Genomic DNA, 12,452 nt, shown 5'->3' with positions numbered 1-12,452 from the left:
TATAATCACCTAGCTGAGATTTTTGATGCTGACTTTGGCTTAGTCCATGATTGAGAAGGTGAGGGACAAACTCAGTCTCTCTCCTACTTTGTTAATAACCTCCAACCTTCCCTCTAACGAAATATCAAAATCACTCAGCCAGAGTGGCAGTCTAAACATCTACAATTTATAGCTAAACTTACCTCCCAGCTTTGTCAGACCCTACCAATATAGGCTGAGGAGGACTCAGAATCAGAAAGGGAACTTCAAACTAAAAAGGGTCAGGTTTACACTATGCTGTTTCAGCAACTGAGAGCTCCTATCCCAACTTCACACCCCACTTCCATTCTGGCACAGGATCACATATGTAGTAATTGCCACTACTGTAAGAATCCAGGACATTGGAAATCTGAATATAGATCCCATCTCAAGGTTATAGAAATTCAAAAGAGCAGGGGTCGTCAAGACCCCTCCACCCAACAATCATAGGGGTACTGCGAGCAGGATCTGATTTCTATCTACCCATCTCTATCTCTTTCTCAATTAGGGGAATGGTTTATGGTAGTACAAGGCCACCCCATTCTAGCCCTGGTTTATACCGGCACTACTCTGACAGTTATGGATCCCTGCAAATTTCCCACCCCTCTTCCTCAGTTTAATGACAATCTACTAGTGGTGGGGATTTCGAATAAGCCTCTCTGGGCTTTCTGAACTAATCCAGTCTCAATCATTCTCGACAGGACAATTTTCAACACACCTTCTGTCTTGTCCCTGGGGCCCCTTGTCATCTTCTTGGACAAGACATCCTATCCTACCTTTCTGCTACATTAAGCTTTACCCCAACTGTTCCTCTTCCCCAGCACCTATAACAATCCTATCTCTCCTACCTCAGTCTGAGATACTTGGCACCCCTGACAAAGAACTATCCCTGGCCAAGGTGCTGCCCTAGTTATGGGCCACAGAACATATTGGGTGCATTTTCACAGTTGCCCCATACAGGTTCAGATTGACCCTTCCCATCCCCTTCCATGCCTCTATCAGTATCCCCTTCCTTCTGCCCTTATTGAAGGTTCTAGGCCTCTCCTCCAAAGGTTCTTTTCCAAAGGACTGATAGTCCCCTGTATCTTTCCTTGCAACACTCCCATTTTCCCTTTTAAGAAGCCTGGTAACCAAGCTTGGCACCTCATGCGGGACCTCCATGCTGTTAATACCCTTGTTCTCCCCCACTCGCTGTTGGTCCCAAATCCCCATACTCTATTATCCTGTATTCCCCGCATGTGACACTGTGCTCACTGCTGTTTATCTCTGTAGTGTCTCCTTTTCTATACCTGTGCACCCCTCCAGCCAATACCTTTTTGCTTTTACTTGGTGGAGACAGTAGTATACTTGGACTATCCTTCCTCAGGGCTTCACTGAATCTTCATCCTATTTGAGTCAAACCCTGCATGACAATCTCACCTCTCTTCTCCTTCCCCACAGCTATGTACTCCTCCAGTATGTGGTTCATATGTTGCTCTGTTCCCCTGACCTGACTGCAGGGAAGGGTGATGCAATAGCGATCCTTATATTTCTAGCTTTAAATGGCCATAAGACTTCCTGGGATAAACTTCAGGTTTGCCATTCCTCTGTAAAATTCCTCGGACATGTCATTTCTCAGGGCAGTGTTTCCGGGATTACTCACGAATTTGGGCTATCTGTGATTTTCCCCACTCAACATGCAAAAGGCAACCTCAGGGCTTTTTGGGTCTGGCTAGATACTGTCAGTCTTGGATTCCCTAATTCTCTGGGCTCTCCTGCCCTTTGTATGAAGCCCTGTGACACCAAAATACTGACTCCCTTTGCTTATATAAAGAACAGCAGCTGCCTATAGAATCCATAAAGACTTCCCTTTTAGAACCCTCTGCATTGGGTCTTCCTAATTACTCCCTGCCTTTTGTGCTTTTTGCTATGGAAAAAGGAGAGAATGCAGAGGGAGTTTTAGCACAGAAACACGGGGAGCGTTACAGAGCAGTAGGATACAATAGCAAACAACTGTATGCAGTAGCCAGGGCCCTACTACCCTGCCTGAGAAGTGTTATCGCCATAACTGAGATTTTTCAACAAACTGAGAGCATCATACTTCATACACCAGTGACATTTTGTACCCCATGCAGTTGAGGCTCTCCTAAATTAATGCTTTCATTTTATTTGATGACAATTAATTAGAATGCTTTTAAATAGTAAATGGAGAAATTGACATTCTTAATTCATCAGAACAATTCTTGCCATGTTTTTATTTGAATTCTTCTGGTCGTGAATTTATTTCCCTTTTATAAATTCACAGTTTATCAGGCTAACATTTTTTATTGTTATCTCTAACAGTCCTTGTCATTTATCAGTTGAATTGTTTTCTTAAATGAGATTGTCACATTTGCCCAATCTCATAGATAATTAGTGCTAATGTTATCTCAGAATATCTCAGTTAAGGTCAGGGAAGACTTTAAATATTCATCATATAAGGCCATTCACCAAGTCATGTCTTCCTTCCATATCTTTCAAAATGGTTTGATGCTATATCTCATTCTCTTTTCTTTTCTTTTCTAACAGTAGCCACCCCTTGTCAGCCCACAAATCCCAATACGCTGATATCCTTTCTTGCAAACTGCTCCCCAAATTTTACGTCACTGATATATTTTTAAATTTTGATCTTTATTTTTTCTTTTATTTATTTATTTACCTTTTAATATTCATTTTAACAAAATTTTGGGTTCCAAATTTTCTCCCCTTTTGTCCCCTCCCCCCCACACCAAAACACCAAGCATTCTAATTGCCGCTATCACCAATATGCTCTCTCTTCTATCATCCCTCTCTGCCCTTGTCTCCATCTTCTCTTTTGTCCTGTAGGGTCAGATAATTTTCTATACCCCTTTACTTGTATTTCTTATTTCCTAGTAGCAAGAAAAGTGCTCGACAGTTGTTCCTAAAACTTTGAGTTCAAACTTCTTTACCTCCCTCCCTCCTCACCCCTTCCCTTTGGAAGGCAAGCAATTCAATATAGGCCAAATCTGTGCAGTTTTGCAAATGACTTCCGTAATAGTCGTGTTGTATAAGACTAACTATATTTCCCTCCATCCTATCCTGTCCCCCATTGCTTCTGATCTCTCTTTTGATCCTGTCCTTCCCCATGAGTGTTGACCTCAAATTGCTCCATCCTCCCCATGCCCTCTCTTCCATCATACCCCCCACCCTGCTTATCCCCTTATCCCCCACTTTCCTGTATTGTAAGAGAGGTTTTCATACCAAAAGGAGTGTGCATTTTATTCCTTCCTTTAGTGGAATGTGATGAGAGTAAACTTCATGTTTTTCTCTCCCCTCCCTTCTTTATCACTCCACTAATAAGTCTTTTGCTTGCCTCTTTTATGAGAGAGAATTTGCCCCATTCCATTTCTCCCTTTCTCCTCCCAATATATTTCTCTCTCACTGCTTGATACCATTTTTTTAAGATATGATTCCATCCTCTTCAATTCACCCTGTGCACTCTGTCTCTATGTATGTGTGCTTGTGTGCATGTGTGTGTGCAATCCTACCCAGTACCCAGATACCGAAAAGTATCAAGTTACAAATATTGTCTTTCCATGTAGGAATGTAAACAGTTCATCTTTAGTAAGCCCCTTATGACTTCTCTTTGCTGTTTACCTTTTCATGCTTCTCTTCATTCTTGTGTTTGAAAGTCAAATTTTCTTTTCAGCTTTGCTGTTTTTACCAAGAATGCTTGAAAGTCCTCTATTTCATTGAAAGACCATTTTTTCCCCTGAAGTATTATACTCAGTTTTGCTGGGTAGGTGATTCTTGGTTTTAGTCCTAGTTCCTTTAACTTCTGGAATATCCTATTCCACGCCCTTCAATCCCTTAATGTAGAAGCTGCTAGGTCTTTTGTTATCCTGATTGTATTTCCACAATACTTGAATTGTTTCTTTCTAGCTGCTTGCTATATTTTCTCCTTGACCTGGGAACTCTGGAATTTGGCCACAATGTTCCTAGGAGTTTCTCTTTTTAGACCTCTTTCAGGTGGTGATCTGTGGATAACATGAATATTTATTTTGCCCTCTGGTTCTAGAATCTCAGGGCAGTTTTCCTTGATAATTTCATGAAAGATGATGTCTAGGCTCTGTTTTTGATCATGGCTTTCAGGTAGTCCCATAATTTTTAAATTGGCTCTCCTGGATCTATTTTCCAGGTCAGCTCTTTTTCCAATGAGATATTTCACATTATCTTCCATTTTTTCATTGTTTTGTTTTTGTTTTGTGATGTCTTGGTTTCTCATAAAGTCATTAGCCTCCATCTGTTCCATTCTAATTTTGAAAGAACTATTTTCTTCATTGAGCTTTTGAACCTCCTTTTCCATTTGGCTAATTCTGCTTTTGAAAGCATTCTTCTCCTCATTGGCTTTTTGAACCTCTTTTGCCAATTGAGTTAGCGTATTTTTCAAGGTGTTATTTTCTTCAGCATTTTTCTGGGTCTCCTTTAGCAGGGTGCTGACCTGCTGCTCATGCTTTACCTGCACGTCTCTCATTTCTCTTCCCAGCTTTTCCTCCACCTCTCTACCTTGATTTTCAAAATCCTTTTTGAGCTCTTCCATGGCCTGAGCCCATTGAGTGGGCTGGGATACAGAAGCTTTGACTTCTGTGTCTTTCCCTGATGGTAAGAATTGTTCTTCCTCATCAGAAAGGAAGGGAGGAAATACCTCTTCACCAAGAAAGTAACCTTCTATAGTCTTATTTCTTTTCCCTTTTCTGGGCATTTTCCCAGCCAGTGACTTGACTTCTGAGTATTCTCTTCACACCCACTTCACCTCTGGATCCTCCCAGCCAGCGCTTGGGATCTGAGATTCAAATGCTGCTTCCTAGCCTCAGGGCTTTCAGAGGGGGCGGGGCTGCTATTCAGTGTGAGATTAAGTTCAGGTGCTCAGGTCAGGGCAGGGCAGCCTCACGGGCTCAGTTCCCTCAGGGGGTTTATGCAGAGACCTTCAACAATGGATCCGGGCTCCTGCCTGCTTGTGGAGCCATGGTCTGCTCCCGCCTCAGCTGCTGCCTCCCAAGGGGGCCTGAGTTACGGGGGCACCCCACTCCCCTCTCGACCCACCAAAGAGACCCTCTCACCGACCCCCGTCATCAGTGGGTGGAGGGACCCCTGCGGCCACTGAAGATTCCATCCCTGAAGCCTGCTCAGATCTGCTCCTCTCAGTGCCCCGCTGCCAAGGCAGGGCTGGGCTCGACTCCGCATCCGCAGCAGGATCGACCTTTTGTGAGAGGTTTGCAGGGTTCTCTGGAAGAGAAATCTCGTCTGCTCAGCTGTTGTGTGACTTCTGCTGCTCCAGAATTTGCCGGGCGGTTCTTGTTTTACAGATATTCTATGGGTTGTGGGTTTGGAGATAGCGTATCTGTGTCTTTCTACTCCGCCATCTTGGCTCCACCCACTACCTCACTTCTTAATCTACATTCTTTCCTCTTTTGCTGTTTCCTTATCAGCTCTTAGGATACACTTAGTTCTCTGTCTACCATATAATCAGTATTGGCAGATTTAACACTTCTATGAGAATTTATAACCCTGTATCTCTCCTCCATTTCCTAATCGCTTGACTCAGTTATCCAAGCTATAAGAACCTGGCCCCTGAGGAACACCATTTTGCATGGTTCTCTGATGGATCTATTCACTACAATAGAGGCATATGTAATTGGACTGAAACACCCACTAATCTGATAAAAGCAGACAACTAGGGCGTGGGGATACTGTCAACTCCTTCCAGTTGGCTGAACTCCCTGCTGCATAGCTGGTATATGAAGCAACCTAAATGTTCTTCCTAAAAGAATGTAGAAAGGATGATCATCATCTACACCACTGACTTCGAATCAGGTCAAGAGGTCTGGGGCCTGGAGAGAAAAAGACTGAACAATCAAAGGCTCTCTCCCTTAGTATGAAGTTCAGTGGAGGAATTTTGCTGATGACACCCACTGAATATAGTTACTGTGGGACACATCAATGCTGAGTAGAATCATATCTTAAAAAACCAAACAGGCTGAAATTATTACAAGTGTAGCAGGGGTTGGGAAGTGGATCCAGTGCCAACATAAACATTGAAATGCTAATATCTGCACTCTCATTAAGGAAATGGTAGCAATTAACTAACCCAAATAGCGCCAAACCTAGGCCCAACAACAAAATGGAATCCCTTTCACCTTAACATCAGATGGTTGCCAATTCTGGTGAATGGTTCTATCATTATCCATGTGACTACCCAAATTAGGAAGAAAATTCCTGGAAGCTATTTCTATGACAGCATCATACCCTGGAAGGGAGAAAGAAAATACTTTGTCTTTCTTGTTTCCAATCTGCAAGAAAATTGCTCTGATAATAATGGAGTCTTTGGGGATATTGGTCTGGCTGATCTTCCCATGTCTTACTTTCTTCCTTTTCTGGAACAGAGTCACAAGTTTCTTGCCTCCTTAGAGGGCTCCATGCTTTCTGGAAAAGTGGTACACATCCTTTGAGATGGGTTGGGAAACCCTCTCAGAAAAAGGGCTGGTATTTTTGTGAATCCTTTTGCGTTCTAATAGTACAGAAGAGGTAATGTAGTCATCTAATATTTGAAAACATCTTTCTCCTGTGCATTCTAGAGTAGGTCTTTTCCAGAGCAACTCTGAAATATCCTCTTCATATTTGTTTCTCTGGTTCTACATCACGTATAGATTCTTATACGTTCTTTACAGTTTGAATAATAGATCTTGATACAGTTTAGGACACCATTTTGAAGTTGCTTCACCAATAACTGCTTCACTTGGTGAAAGTTAGTGGAAATTTTGTAGATTTATGTGAAATATTAGCAACAGAGGGATGAAAACAACATCTAATCAGGAACCTGTTCTTCATTTCAAACTTCAGAGCACAGGCTGGTGGAGCTATGAACTTTAGACCATAACACCTTTGAAGAACTGAAAATTTAAAAACACCCAGGATGAGCTGAAAGCATCAGTATGAAATACTTGAAGCTTAGGACAGAGCGGTATTCATCCCAGGAACAGACCACCAACTTTAAAATAATGTTAAAAGTCAAGGAATAGACTGTGAAAATGAGCAAAAAAAATAACAAAAAAGAATCTGACCATAGAAAGTTCCTATAATAATAGGAAGGTCAAAGCACAAACTAAGAAGACAGAGAAATCAAAATGGCAAATATGAATTGGTTTCCAGCCCAAAGAGAATTCCTGCAAGAGTTCAAAAACATTTTTTAAAAATCAACTAACAGAAGTAAAGGGAAAAATGAGGAAGGAAGTGAGAGTGATGTAAGAAAATTATGACAAAAAGTAAGGGCTTGGTAAAAGACATGGGGAGATATACTGGAAAAAATAACACTAAAAACAAGAATATAAAAAAGAAGCAGAAAAATTAACTGAAGAGAACCCCTTAAAAATCACCTTAGGTAATGGAATATATATTCATCCAAAGTGAGACTTTTAAGAAATATATTAATCTATTTGTTTTTGGTTCTCAACACTCAATTTCAGAAGATTTTGAGTTCCATATTTTCTCCCCATCTCTCCCCACACTCCACCCCGATGTGGCATCCATTCTCATTTCCCTTTCCCCCAGTCTGCCCTCCTTTCTATCATCTCCCTCTTCTCTCCTTCCCACTTTCTTGGAGAGTAATACAGATTTCAATAACCCATTGCCTACATATCTTATTAACCAGTTGCATGTAAAAACAATTTTTCACCTTGATTTTTTAAAACTTTGAGTTCCAAATTCTCTTCCTTCTTCCATTACCACCACCCTCTTTAAAAAAAATCAAACAATCTAGTGTAGATTGTATATTTGTAGCTAAGCAAAACACTTCCACAATAGTTATGTTGTGAAAGACTATCTATATTATTCTCCATCCTATCCCATCCTTCCTACTTATTCTATTTTCTACTTTGACCCTGTCACTTTTAAAAAGTGTTTGCTTCTGACACCTCCTTCCCCAATCTGTCACTCCTTCTATCATTTCCCCCTCATCCCCTTCCCCTTTACTATTCTTTATGGTAAGCTACCCGAATTAATGTGTATGTTATTCCCTCCTTTAACCAAATCAGGTTAGAGAAAGGTTCACTCATTCCTCTCACCTCCCCCTTCTTCCCAGCCATTGTAAAAGCTTTTCTTGCTTCTTTTATGTGAAATAATTTACCCTGTTCTATCTTTCCCCTTTCTGCTTTTCCCAATATATTTTTCTCTCACACCTTAATTTTATTTTTAGGGATGATATTCATATTCAGCTTCATTCAACCTTCATATTCAACTCATTGTGTGACTTTTATTTTTCTCTCTGTCTGTCTCTCTATCTCTCTATCCAGCTATTTCCTTCAACTATCCTAATATTAAGCAAGGTCTCATGAGTTACACATATGATCTTTCAATGTAGGAATGTAAATAGCTCAATTTTAATAAGTTCCTTATCATTTTTCTTTCCTGTTTACCTTTTCATGCATCTCTTGTTTCTCATATCTAGACACCAAATTTTATATGCAGCTCTTGTCTTTTCAGCAAGAACGTTGAAAGGCTTCTATGATTTGAAATTGCATTATTCCCCCTGAAGGGATATATTTAGCTTTTCTGGGTAAGTGGTTGTTGCTTTTAATCCTTGCTCCTCTGACGTTCAGAATATCATATTTCAAGTCCTTTGATTTAAGGTGGAAACTATTAAGTCTTTTGTTATCTTGATTGTATTTCCCCAATACTTGAATTGTTTCTTCCGGCTGCTCAGAATATTTTCTCCTTGACTTGGAAACTCTGGAATTTTGCTACAATATTCCTAGAAGTTCTCCTTTGGGAATCTCTTTCAAGAGTGGTCAGTGGATTCTTTCCATTTATATTTTACCCTCAGATTCTATACGACCAGGAGAATTTTACTTCATAATTTCTTGAAAGTTAATGGCTAGGCCCCTTTTTTGCTCATGACCTTCAGTTAGTCCAGTTCTTTAAAATTATATGTGTTTTCCACATTGGTCGTTATCCAAAGAGATAATTCAAATAGTCTTCTTTTTTGTCATTCTTTTGGTTCTCTCCTACAACTTCTTGATTTCTCATAAAGACCATTAGCTTCCATTGGCTCCATTGTAATTTTGAAGAAATTAATTTTTTTTTTTCAGTGAGCTTTTGGACCTCATGTTTCATTTGTCCATTCCTTACTTTTAAGACATTCTTTTCCTATAAGCTCTATAGACTTTTTTTACATTTGGGTTAGCTTAATTCTAACGTGTTATTTTCATTTTTGTTCACTCTATACCTACTTTTATTATCAGTTCATTTGCTGGATACACATAATATCTTCCTTCATATGCAGTTAATATGGTATTTTTTGTTAAAATTCCTTTTTTAATTTAATTTATTTTTTTTCCATTTTAATATCTTTATTTAAGTTTTCAAAATTCCTTTCCACAAAATTTTGAGTTCCAAATTTTCCCCTAACCTTTCCCATCCCCTCACCCCAAAATGCCTTCCATTCTGATTGTCCCTTCCACCAATGTACCCTCCCTATTAAAATTCCTCCCTTCCCTTATCCCCATCTTCTTTCTTGTCCTGTAGGGCAAGATAAATTTCTATATCCCATTACCTGCATTTCTTATTTCCCAATTGTATGCAAAAGCAGTTCTCAACATTTGTTCCTAAAACTATGAATTACTTCCTCCCTCCCCACCCATTCCCACTGAGAAGGCAAGCAATTCAATATAGGCTATATATGTGCAGTTTTGCAAATGACTTCCATAACAGTGATGTTGTGTAAGACTAACTATATTTCAGTTGGTCCTGTCCTACCACCAATTTCTTCTATTTTCTCTTTCGACCTTGTCCCTCTCTAAGAGTGTTTACTTCTAATTACTCCCTACTCCCATTTGCTCTCCCTTCCATCATCCTCCCACCCTGCTTATCCCCTTCTTCCCTATTTTACTGTAGTGTAAGATAGATTTCCATACCAAATTGAGTATGCATGCTGTTCCTTCCATGAAACAAATGAAATTAGAGTAAGCTTCACTTTTCCCCTCTCACCTCCATCCTTTCCCCTCCACTGGGAAAACTTTTGCTTTCCTCTTCTAGGAGATATAATTGGTCCCCTTTCCATTTCTGCCTTTCTATTCTCAATGTATTCCTCTCTCACATTTTCATTTTATTGTTTTATATATGATCCCTTTCTCTTCAACTCACCCTATGTGCTCTCTCTCTCTCTCTCTCTCTCTCTCTCTCTCTCTCTCTCTCTCTCTCTCTCTCTCTCTGTGTGTGTGTGTGTGTTTGTGTGTGTGTGTGTGTGTGTGTGTGTGTGTGTAATCCCTCCAGTGACCCAGATTCTGAGAAAAGTCTCAAGATTTACAAATATTATCTTTCCGTGTAGGAATGCAAACAGTTCAACTTTAGAAAGTCCTTTATGATTTCTATTTCCTGTTTACCTTTTTATGTTTCTCTTGATTCTTACGTTTGAAAGTAAAATTTTCTATTCCGTTCTAATTCTTTCATCAAGAATGCTTGAAAGTCCTCCATTTCACTGAAAGACCGTTTTTCCCCTTTCAGTATTATACTCAGTTTTTCTGGGTAGGTGATTCTTGGTTTTAATCCTAGTTCCTTTGACTTATGCAAAATCATATTCCAAGCCCTTTGATCCCTTAATACTGGAATTGTTTCTTCCTGTACGTCTGGAATATTTTCTCCTTGGCCTAGGAGCTCTGTAATTTGGCTAAAATATTCTTAGGTGTTTCTCTTTTTGAGTGTCTTTCAGGAAGTGATGGGTGAAATTTTTCAATATTTATTTGCCCACTGGTTCCAGAATATCAGGGCAGTTTTCCTTGATAATTTCATGAAAGATGATGTCTAGACTCTTCTTTTGATCATGACTTTCAGAAAGTCACATAATTTTAAAATTGTCTGTCCTGAATCTGTTTTCCAGGTCAGTTGTTCTCCAATGAGATATTTCACATTGTCTTCCATTTTTTCATTTTTTGGTTTTGTTTTGTAATTTCTTGGTTTCTCATAAAATTATAACCTTCCACCTGTTCCATTCTATGTTGTAAAGAACCGTTTCCTTCAGTGAATTTTTGAACATCCTTTTCCATTTGACTAGTTCACCTTTTTAAAGTATTCTTCTCATTGGTTTTTTGAACCTCTTTTTCTAATTGAGTTAGCTTATTTTCAAATGTTTTATTTTCTTCAGCATTTTTTTGAGTCTCCTTTATCAAGCTGTTTACTGGCTTTTCATGATTTTCTTGAATTGCTCTCATTTCTCTTCCCAATTTTTCCTCTACCTTTCTTACCTGATTTCCAAAGTCCTTTATGATTTCTTCCATGGTCTGAGGCCATTTCATATTTATTTTGGTTGTTAGGGAACCACTGCTGCTGGGGATTCTGCCCTGGCTGGTCTGTGCTCTGTCCAGCATCCAGCATGACAGACCCCTCACCCTGGTCCTGCAGGTCACCCTGTGCTGAAAATCTTCTCCACTCTCTTGCTCTGCAGCATCTGCTGCTCCAGAATCCATTCAGGGTTTCTCTTCACAAGTATTTTATGGGACGTGAGGGAAGAGCTCGAACATGTGTGTCTTTCTACTCCAACATCATGGCTCCACCCCTTTGGTGTTATTTTCTACAGTATTTTCTTGGGTCCCCCTTAGCAATCTCTTGACTCATTTTTCCTGATTTTCTTCCATTACTCTTATTTCTCTTCCCTAGTTTTCCTCTATTTCTCTTACTTAATTTTGTAAATCTTTTTCAGTTCTTCCATAGTCTCAGACAAATTCATGTTTTTCTTGGAGTTTTTAGATGTAGGAGCTTAAGATATGTTGTCTTCTAGTTGTATGTTTTTATTTTTTTAGTCACCAAAATAAGATTCTCAAGTTCGAGTATTTTTTTAAACTGTTTCCACACGTTCCCAGCAAAATACTTGATTTTCTAACTCCTTGTCAAGGTATGACTCTGTTTCCAGAAGGGGTGTGTGTGTGTGTGTGTGTGTGCGTGTGTGTGTGTGTGTGTGTCTGTGTGTGTCTGTGTGTGTCTGTGTGTGCGTGTGTGTGTGTGTGTATGCTGTCCCAGGTTTTAGGGGTTTTCTGTCACCTGCTCAATCCCCCACTCTCTGTCAGTGCAGAGTTCTGTACACAGCCACCACCAGTGTTGCTGCTGTGGCTGCTGTTGCAAATGCCACCTCCTCCTTCTCTACCCCAGGTCTGGGGCCAGACCAATGCCCAATCAGATCCCACAGAATTTTCCGAGTAACCTTCTATGCTACCTTTGGTGCTTATGAGTTGAGAAGTCTGGAAACTGATACAGGTGCTAGTGATTCAGTCCCCTGAGGGCTGCTCCCGCCCTTTCTTTTCTGGTGGGGTTCACGCTGCACTGTGTTGTGCTCAGTTCTCAGTGTGGTGTAGTAGATGCTTTCTGGAAGGCTGTCTTGCACTGGTTTCTTTACATCATTTTGTGGATTC

General features: G+C 40.1%; 1 pseudogene; it reads left to right on the top strand.

Annotated features, from left to right (window-relative positions):
* Window positions 1-12,243, top strand: part of LOC140517347 (elongation factor 1-alpha 1 pseudogene) — a 193,078-nt pseudogene extending 180,835 nt beyond the window's left edge.
* Window positions 12,244-12,452: the final 209 nt, after the last annotated feature.

Source organism: Notamacropus eugenii, chromosome 1, assembly GCF_028372415.1.
Source record: "Notamacropus eugenii isolate mMacEug1 chromosome 1, mMacEug1.pri_v2, whole genome shotgun sequence".
NCBI lineage: Eukaryota > Metazoa > Chordata > Mammalia > Diprotodontia > Macropodidae > Notamacropus > Notamacropus eugenii.
The sequence above is the reverse complement of the archived record's forward strand: the minus strand, read 5'-3'. Positions and strand labels throughout refer to the sequence as shown.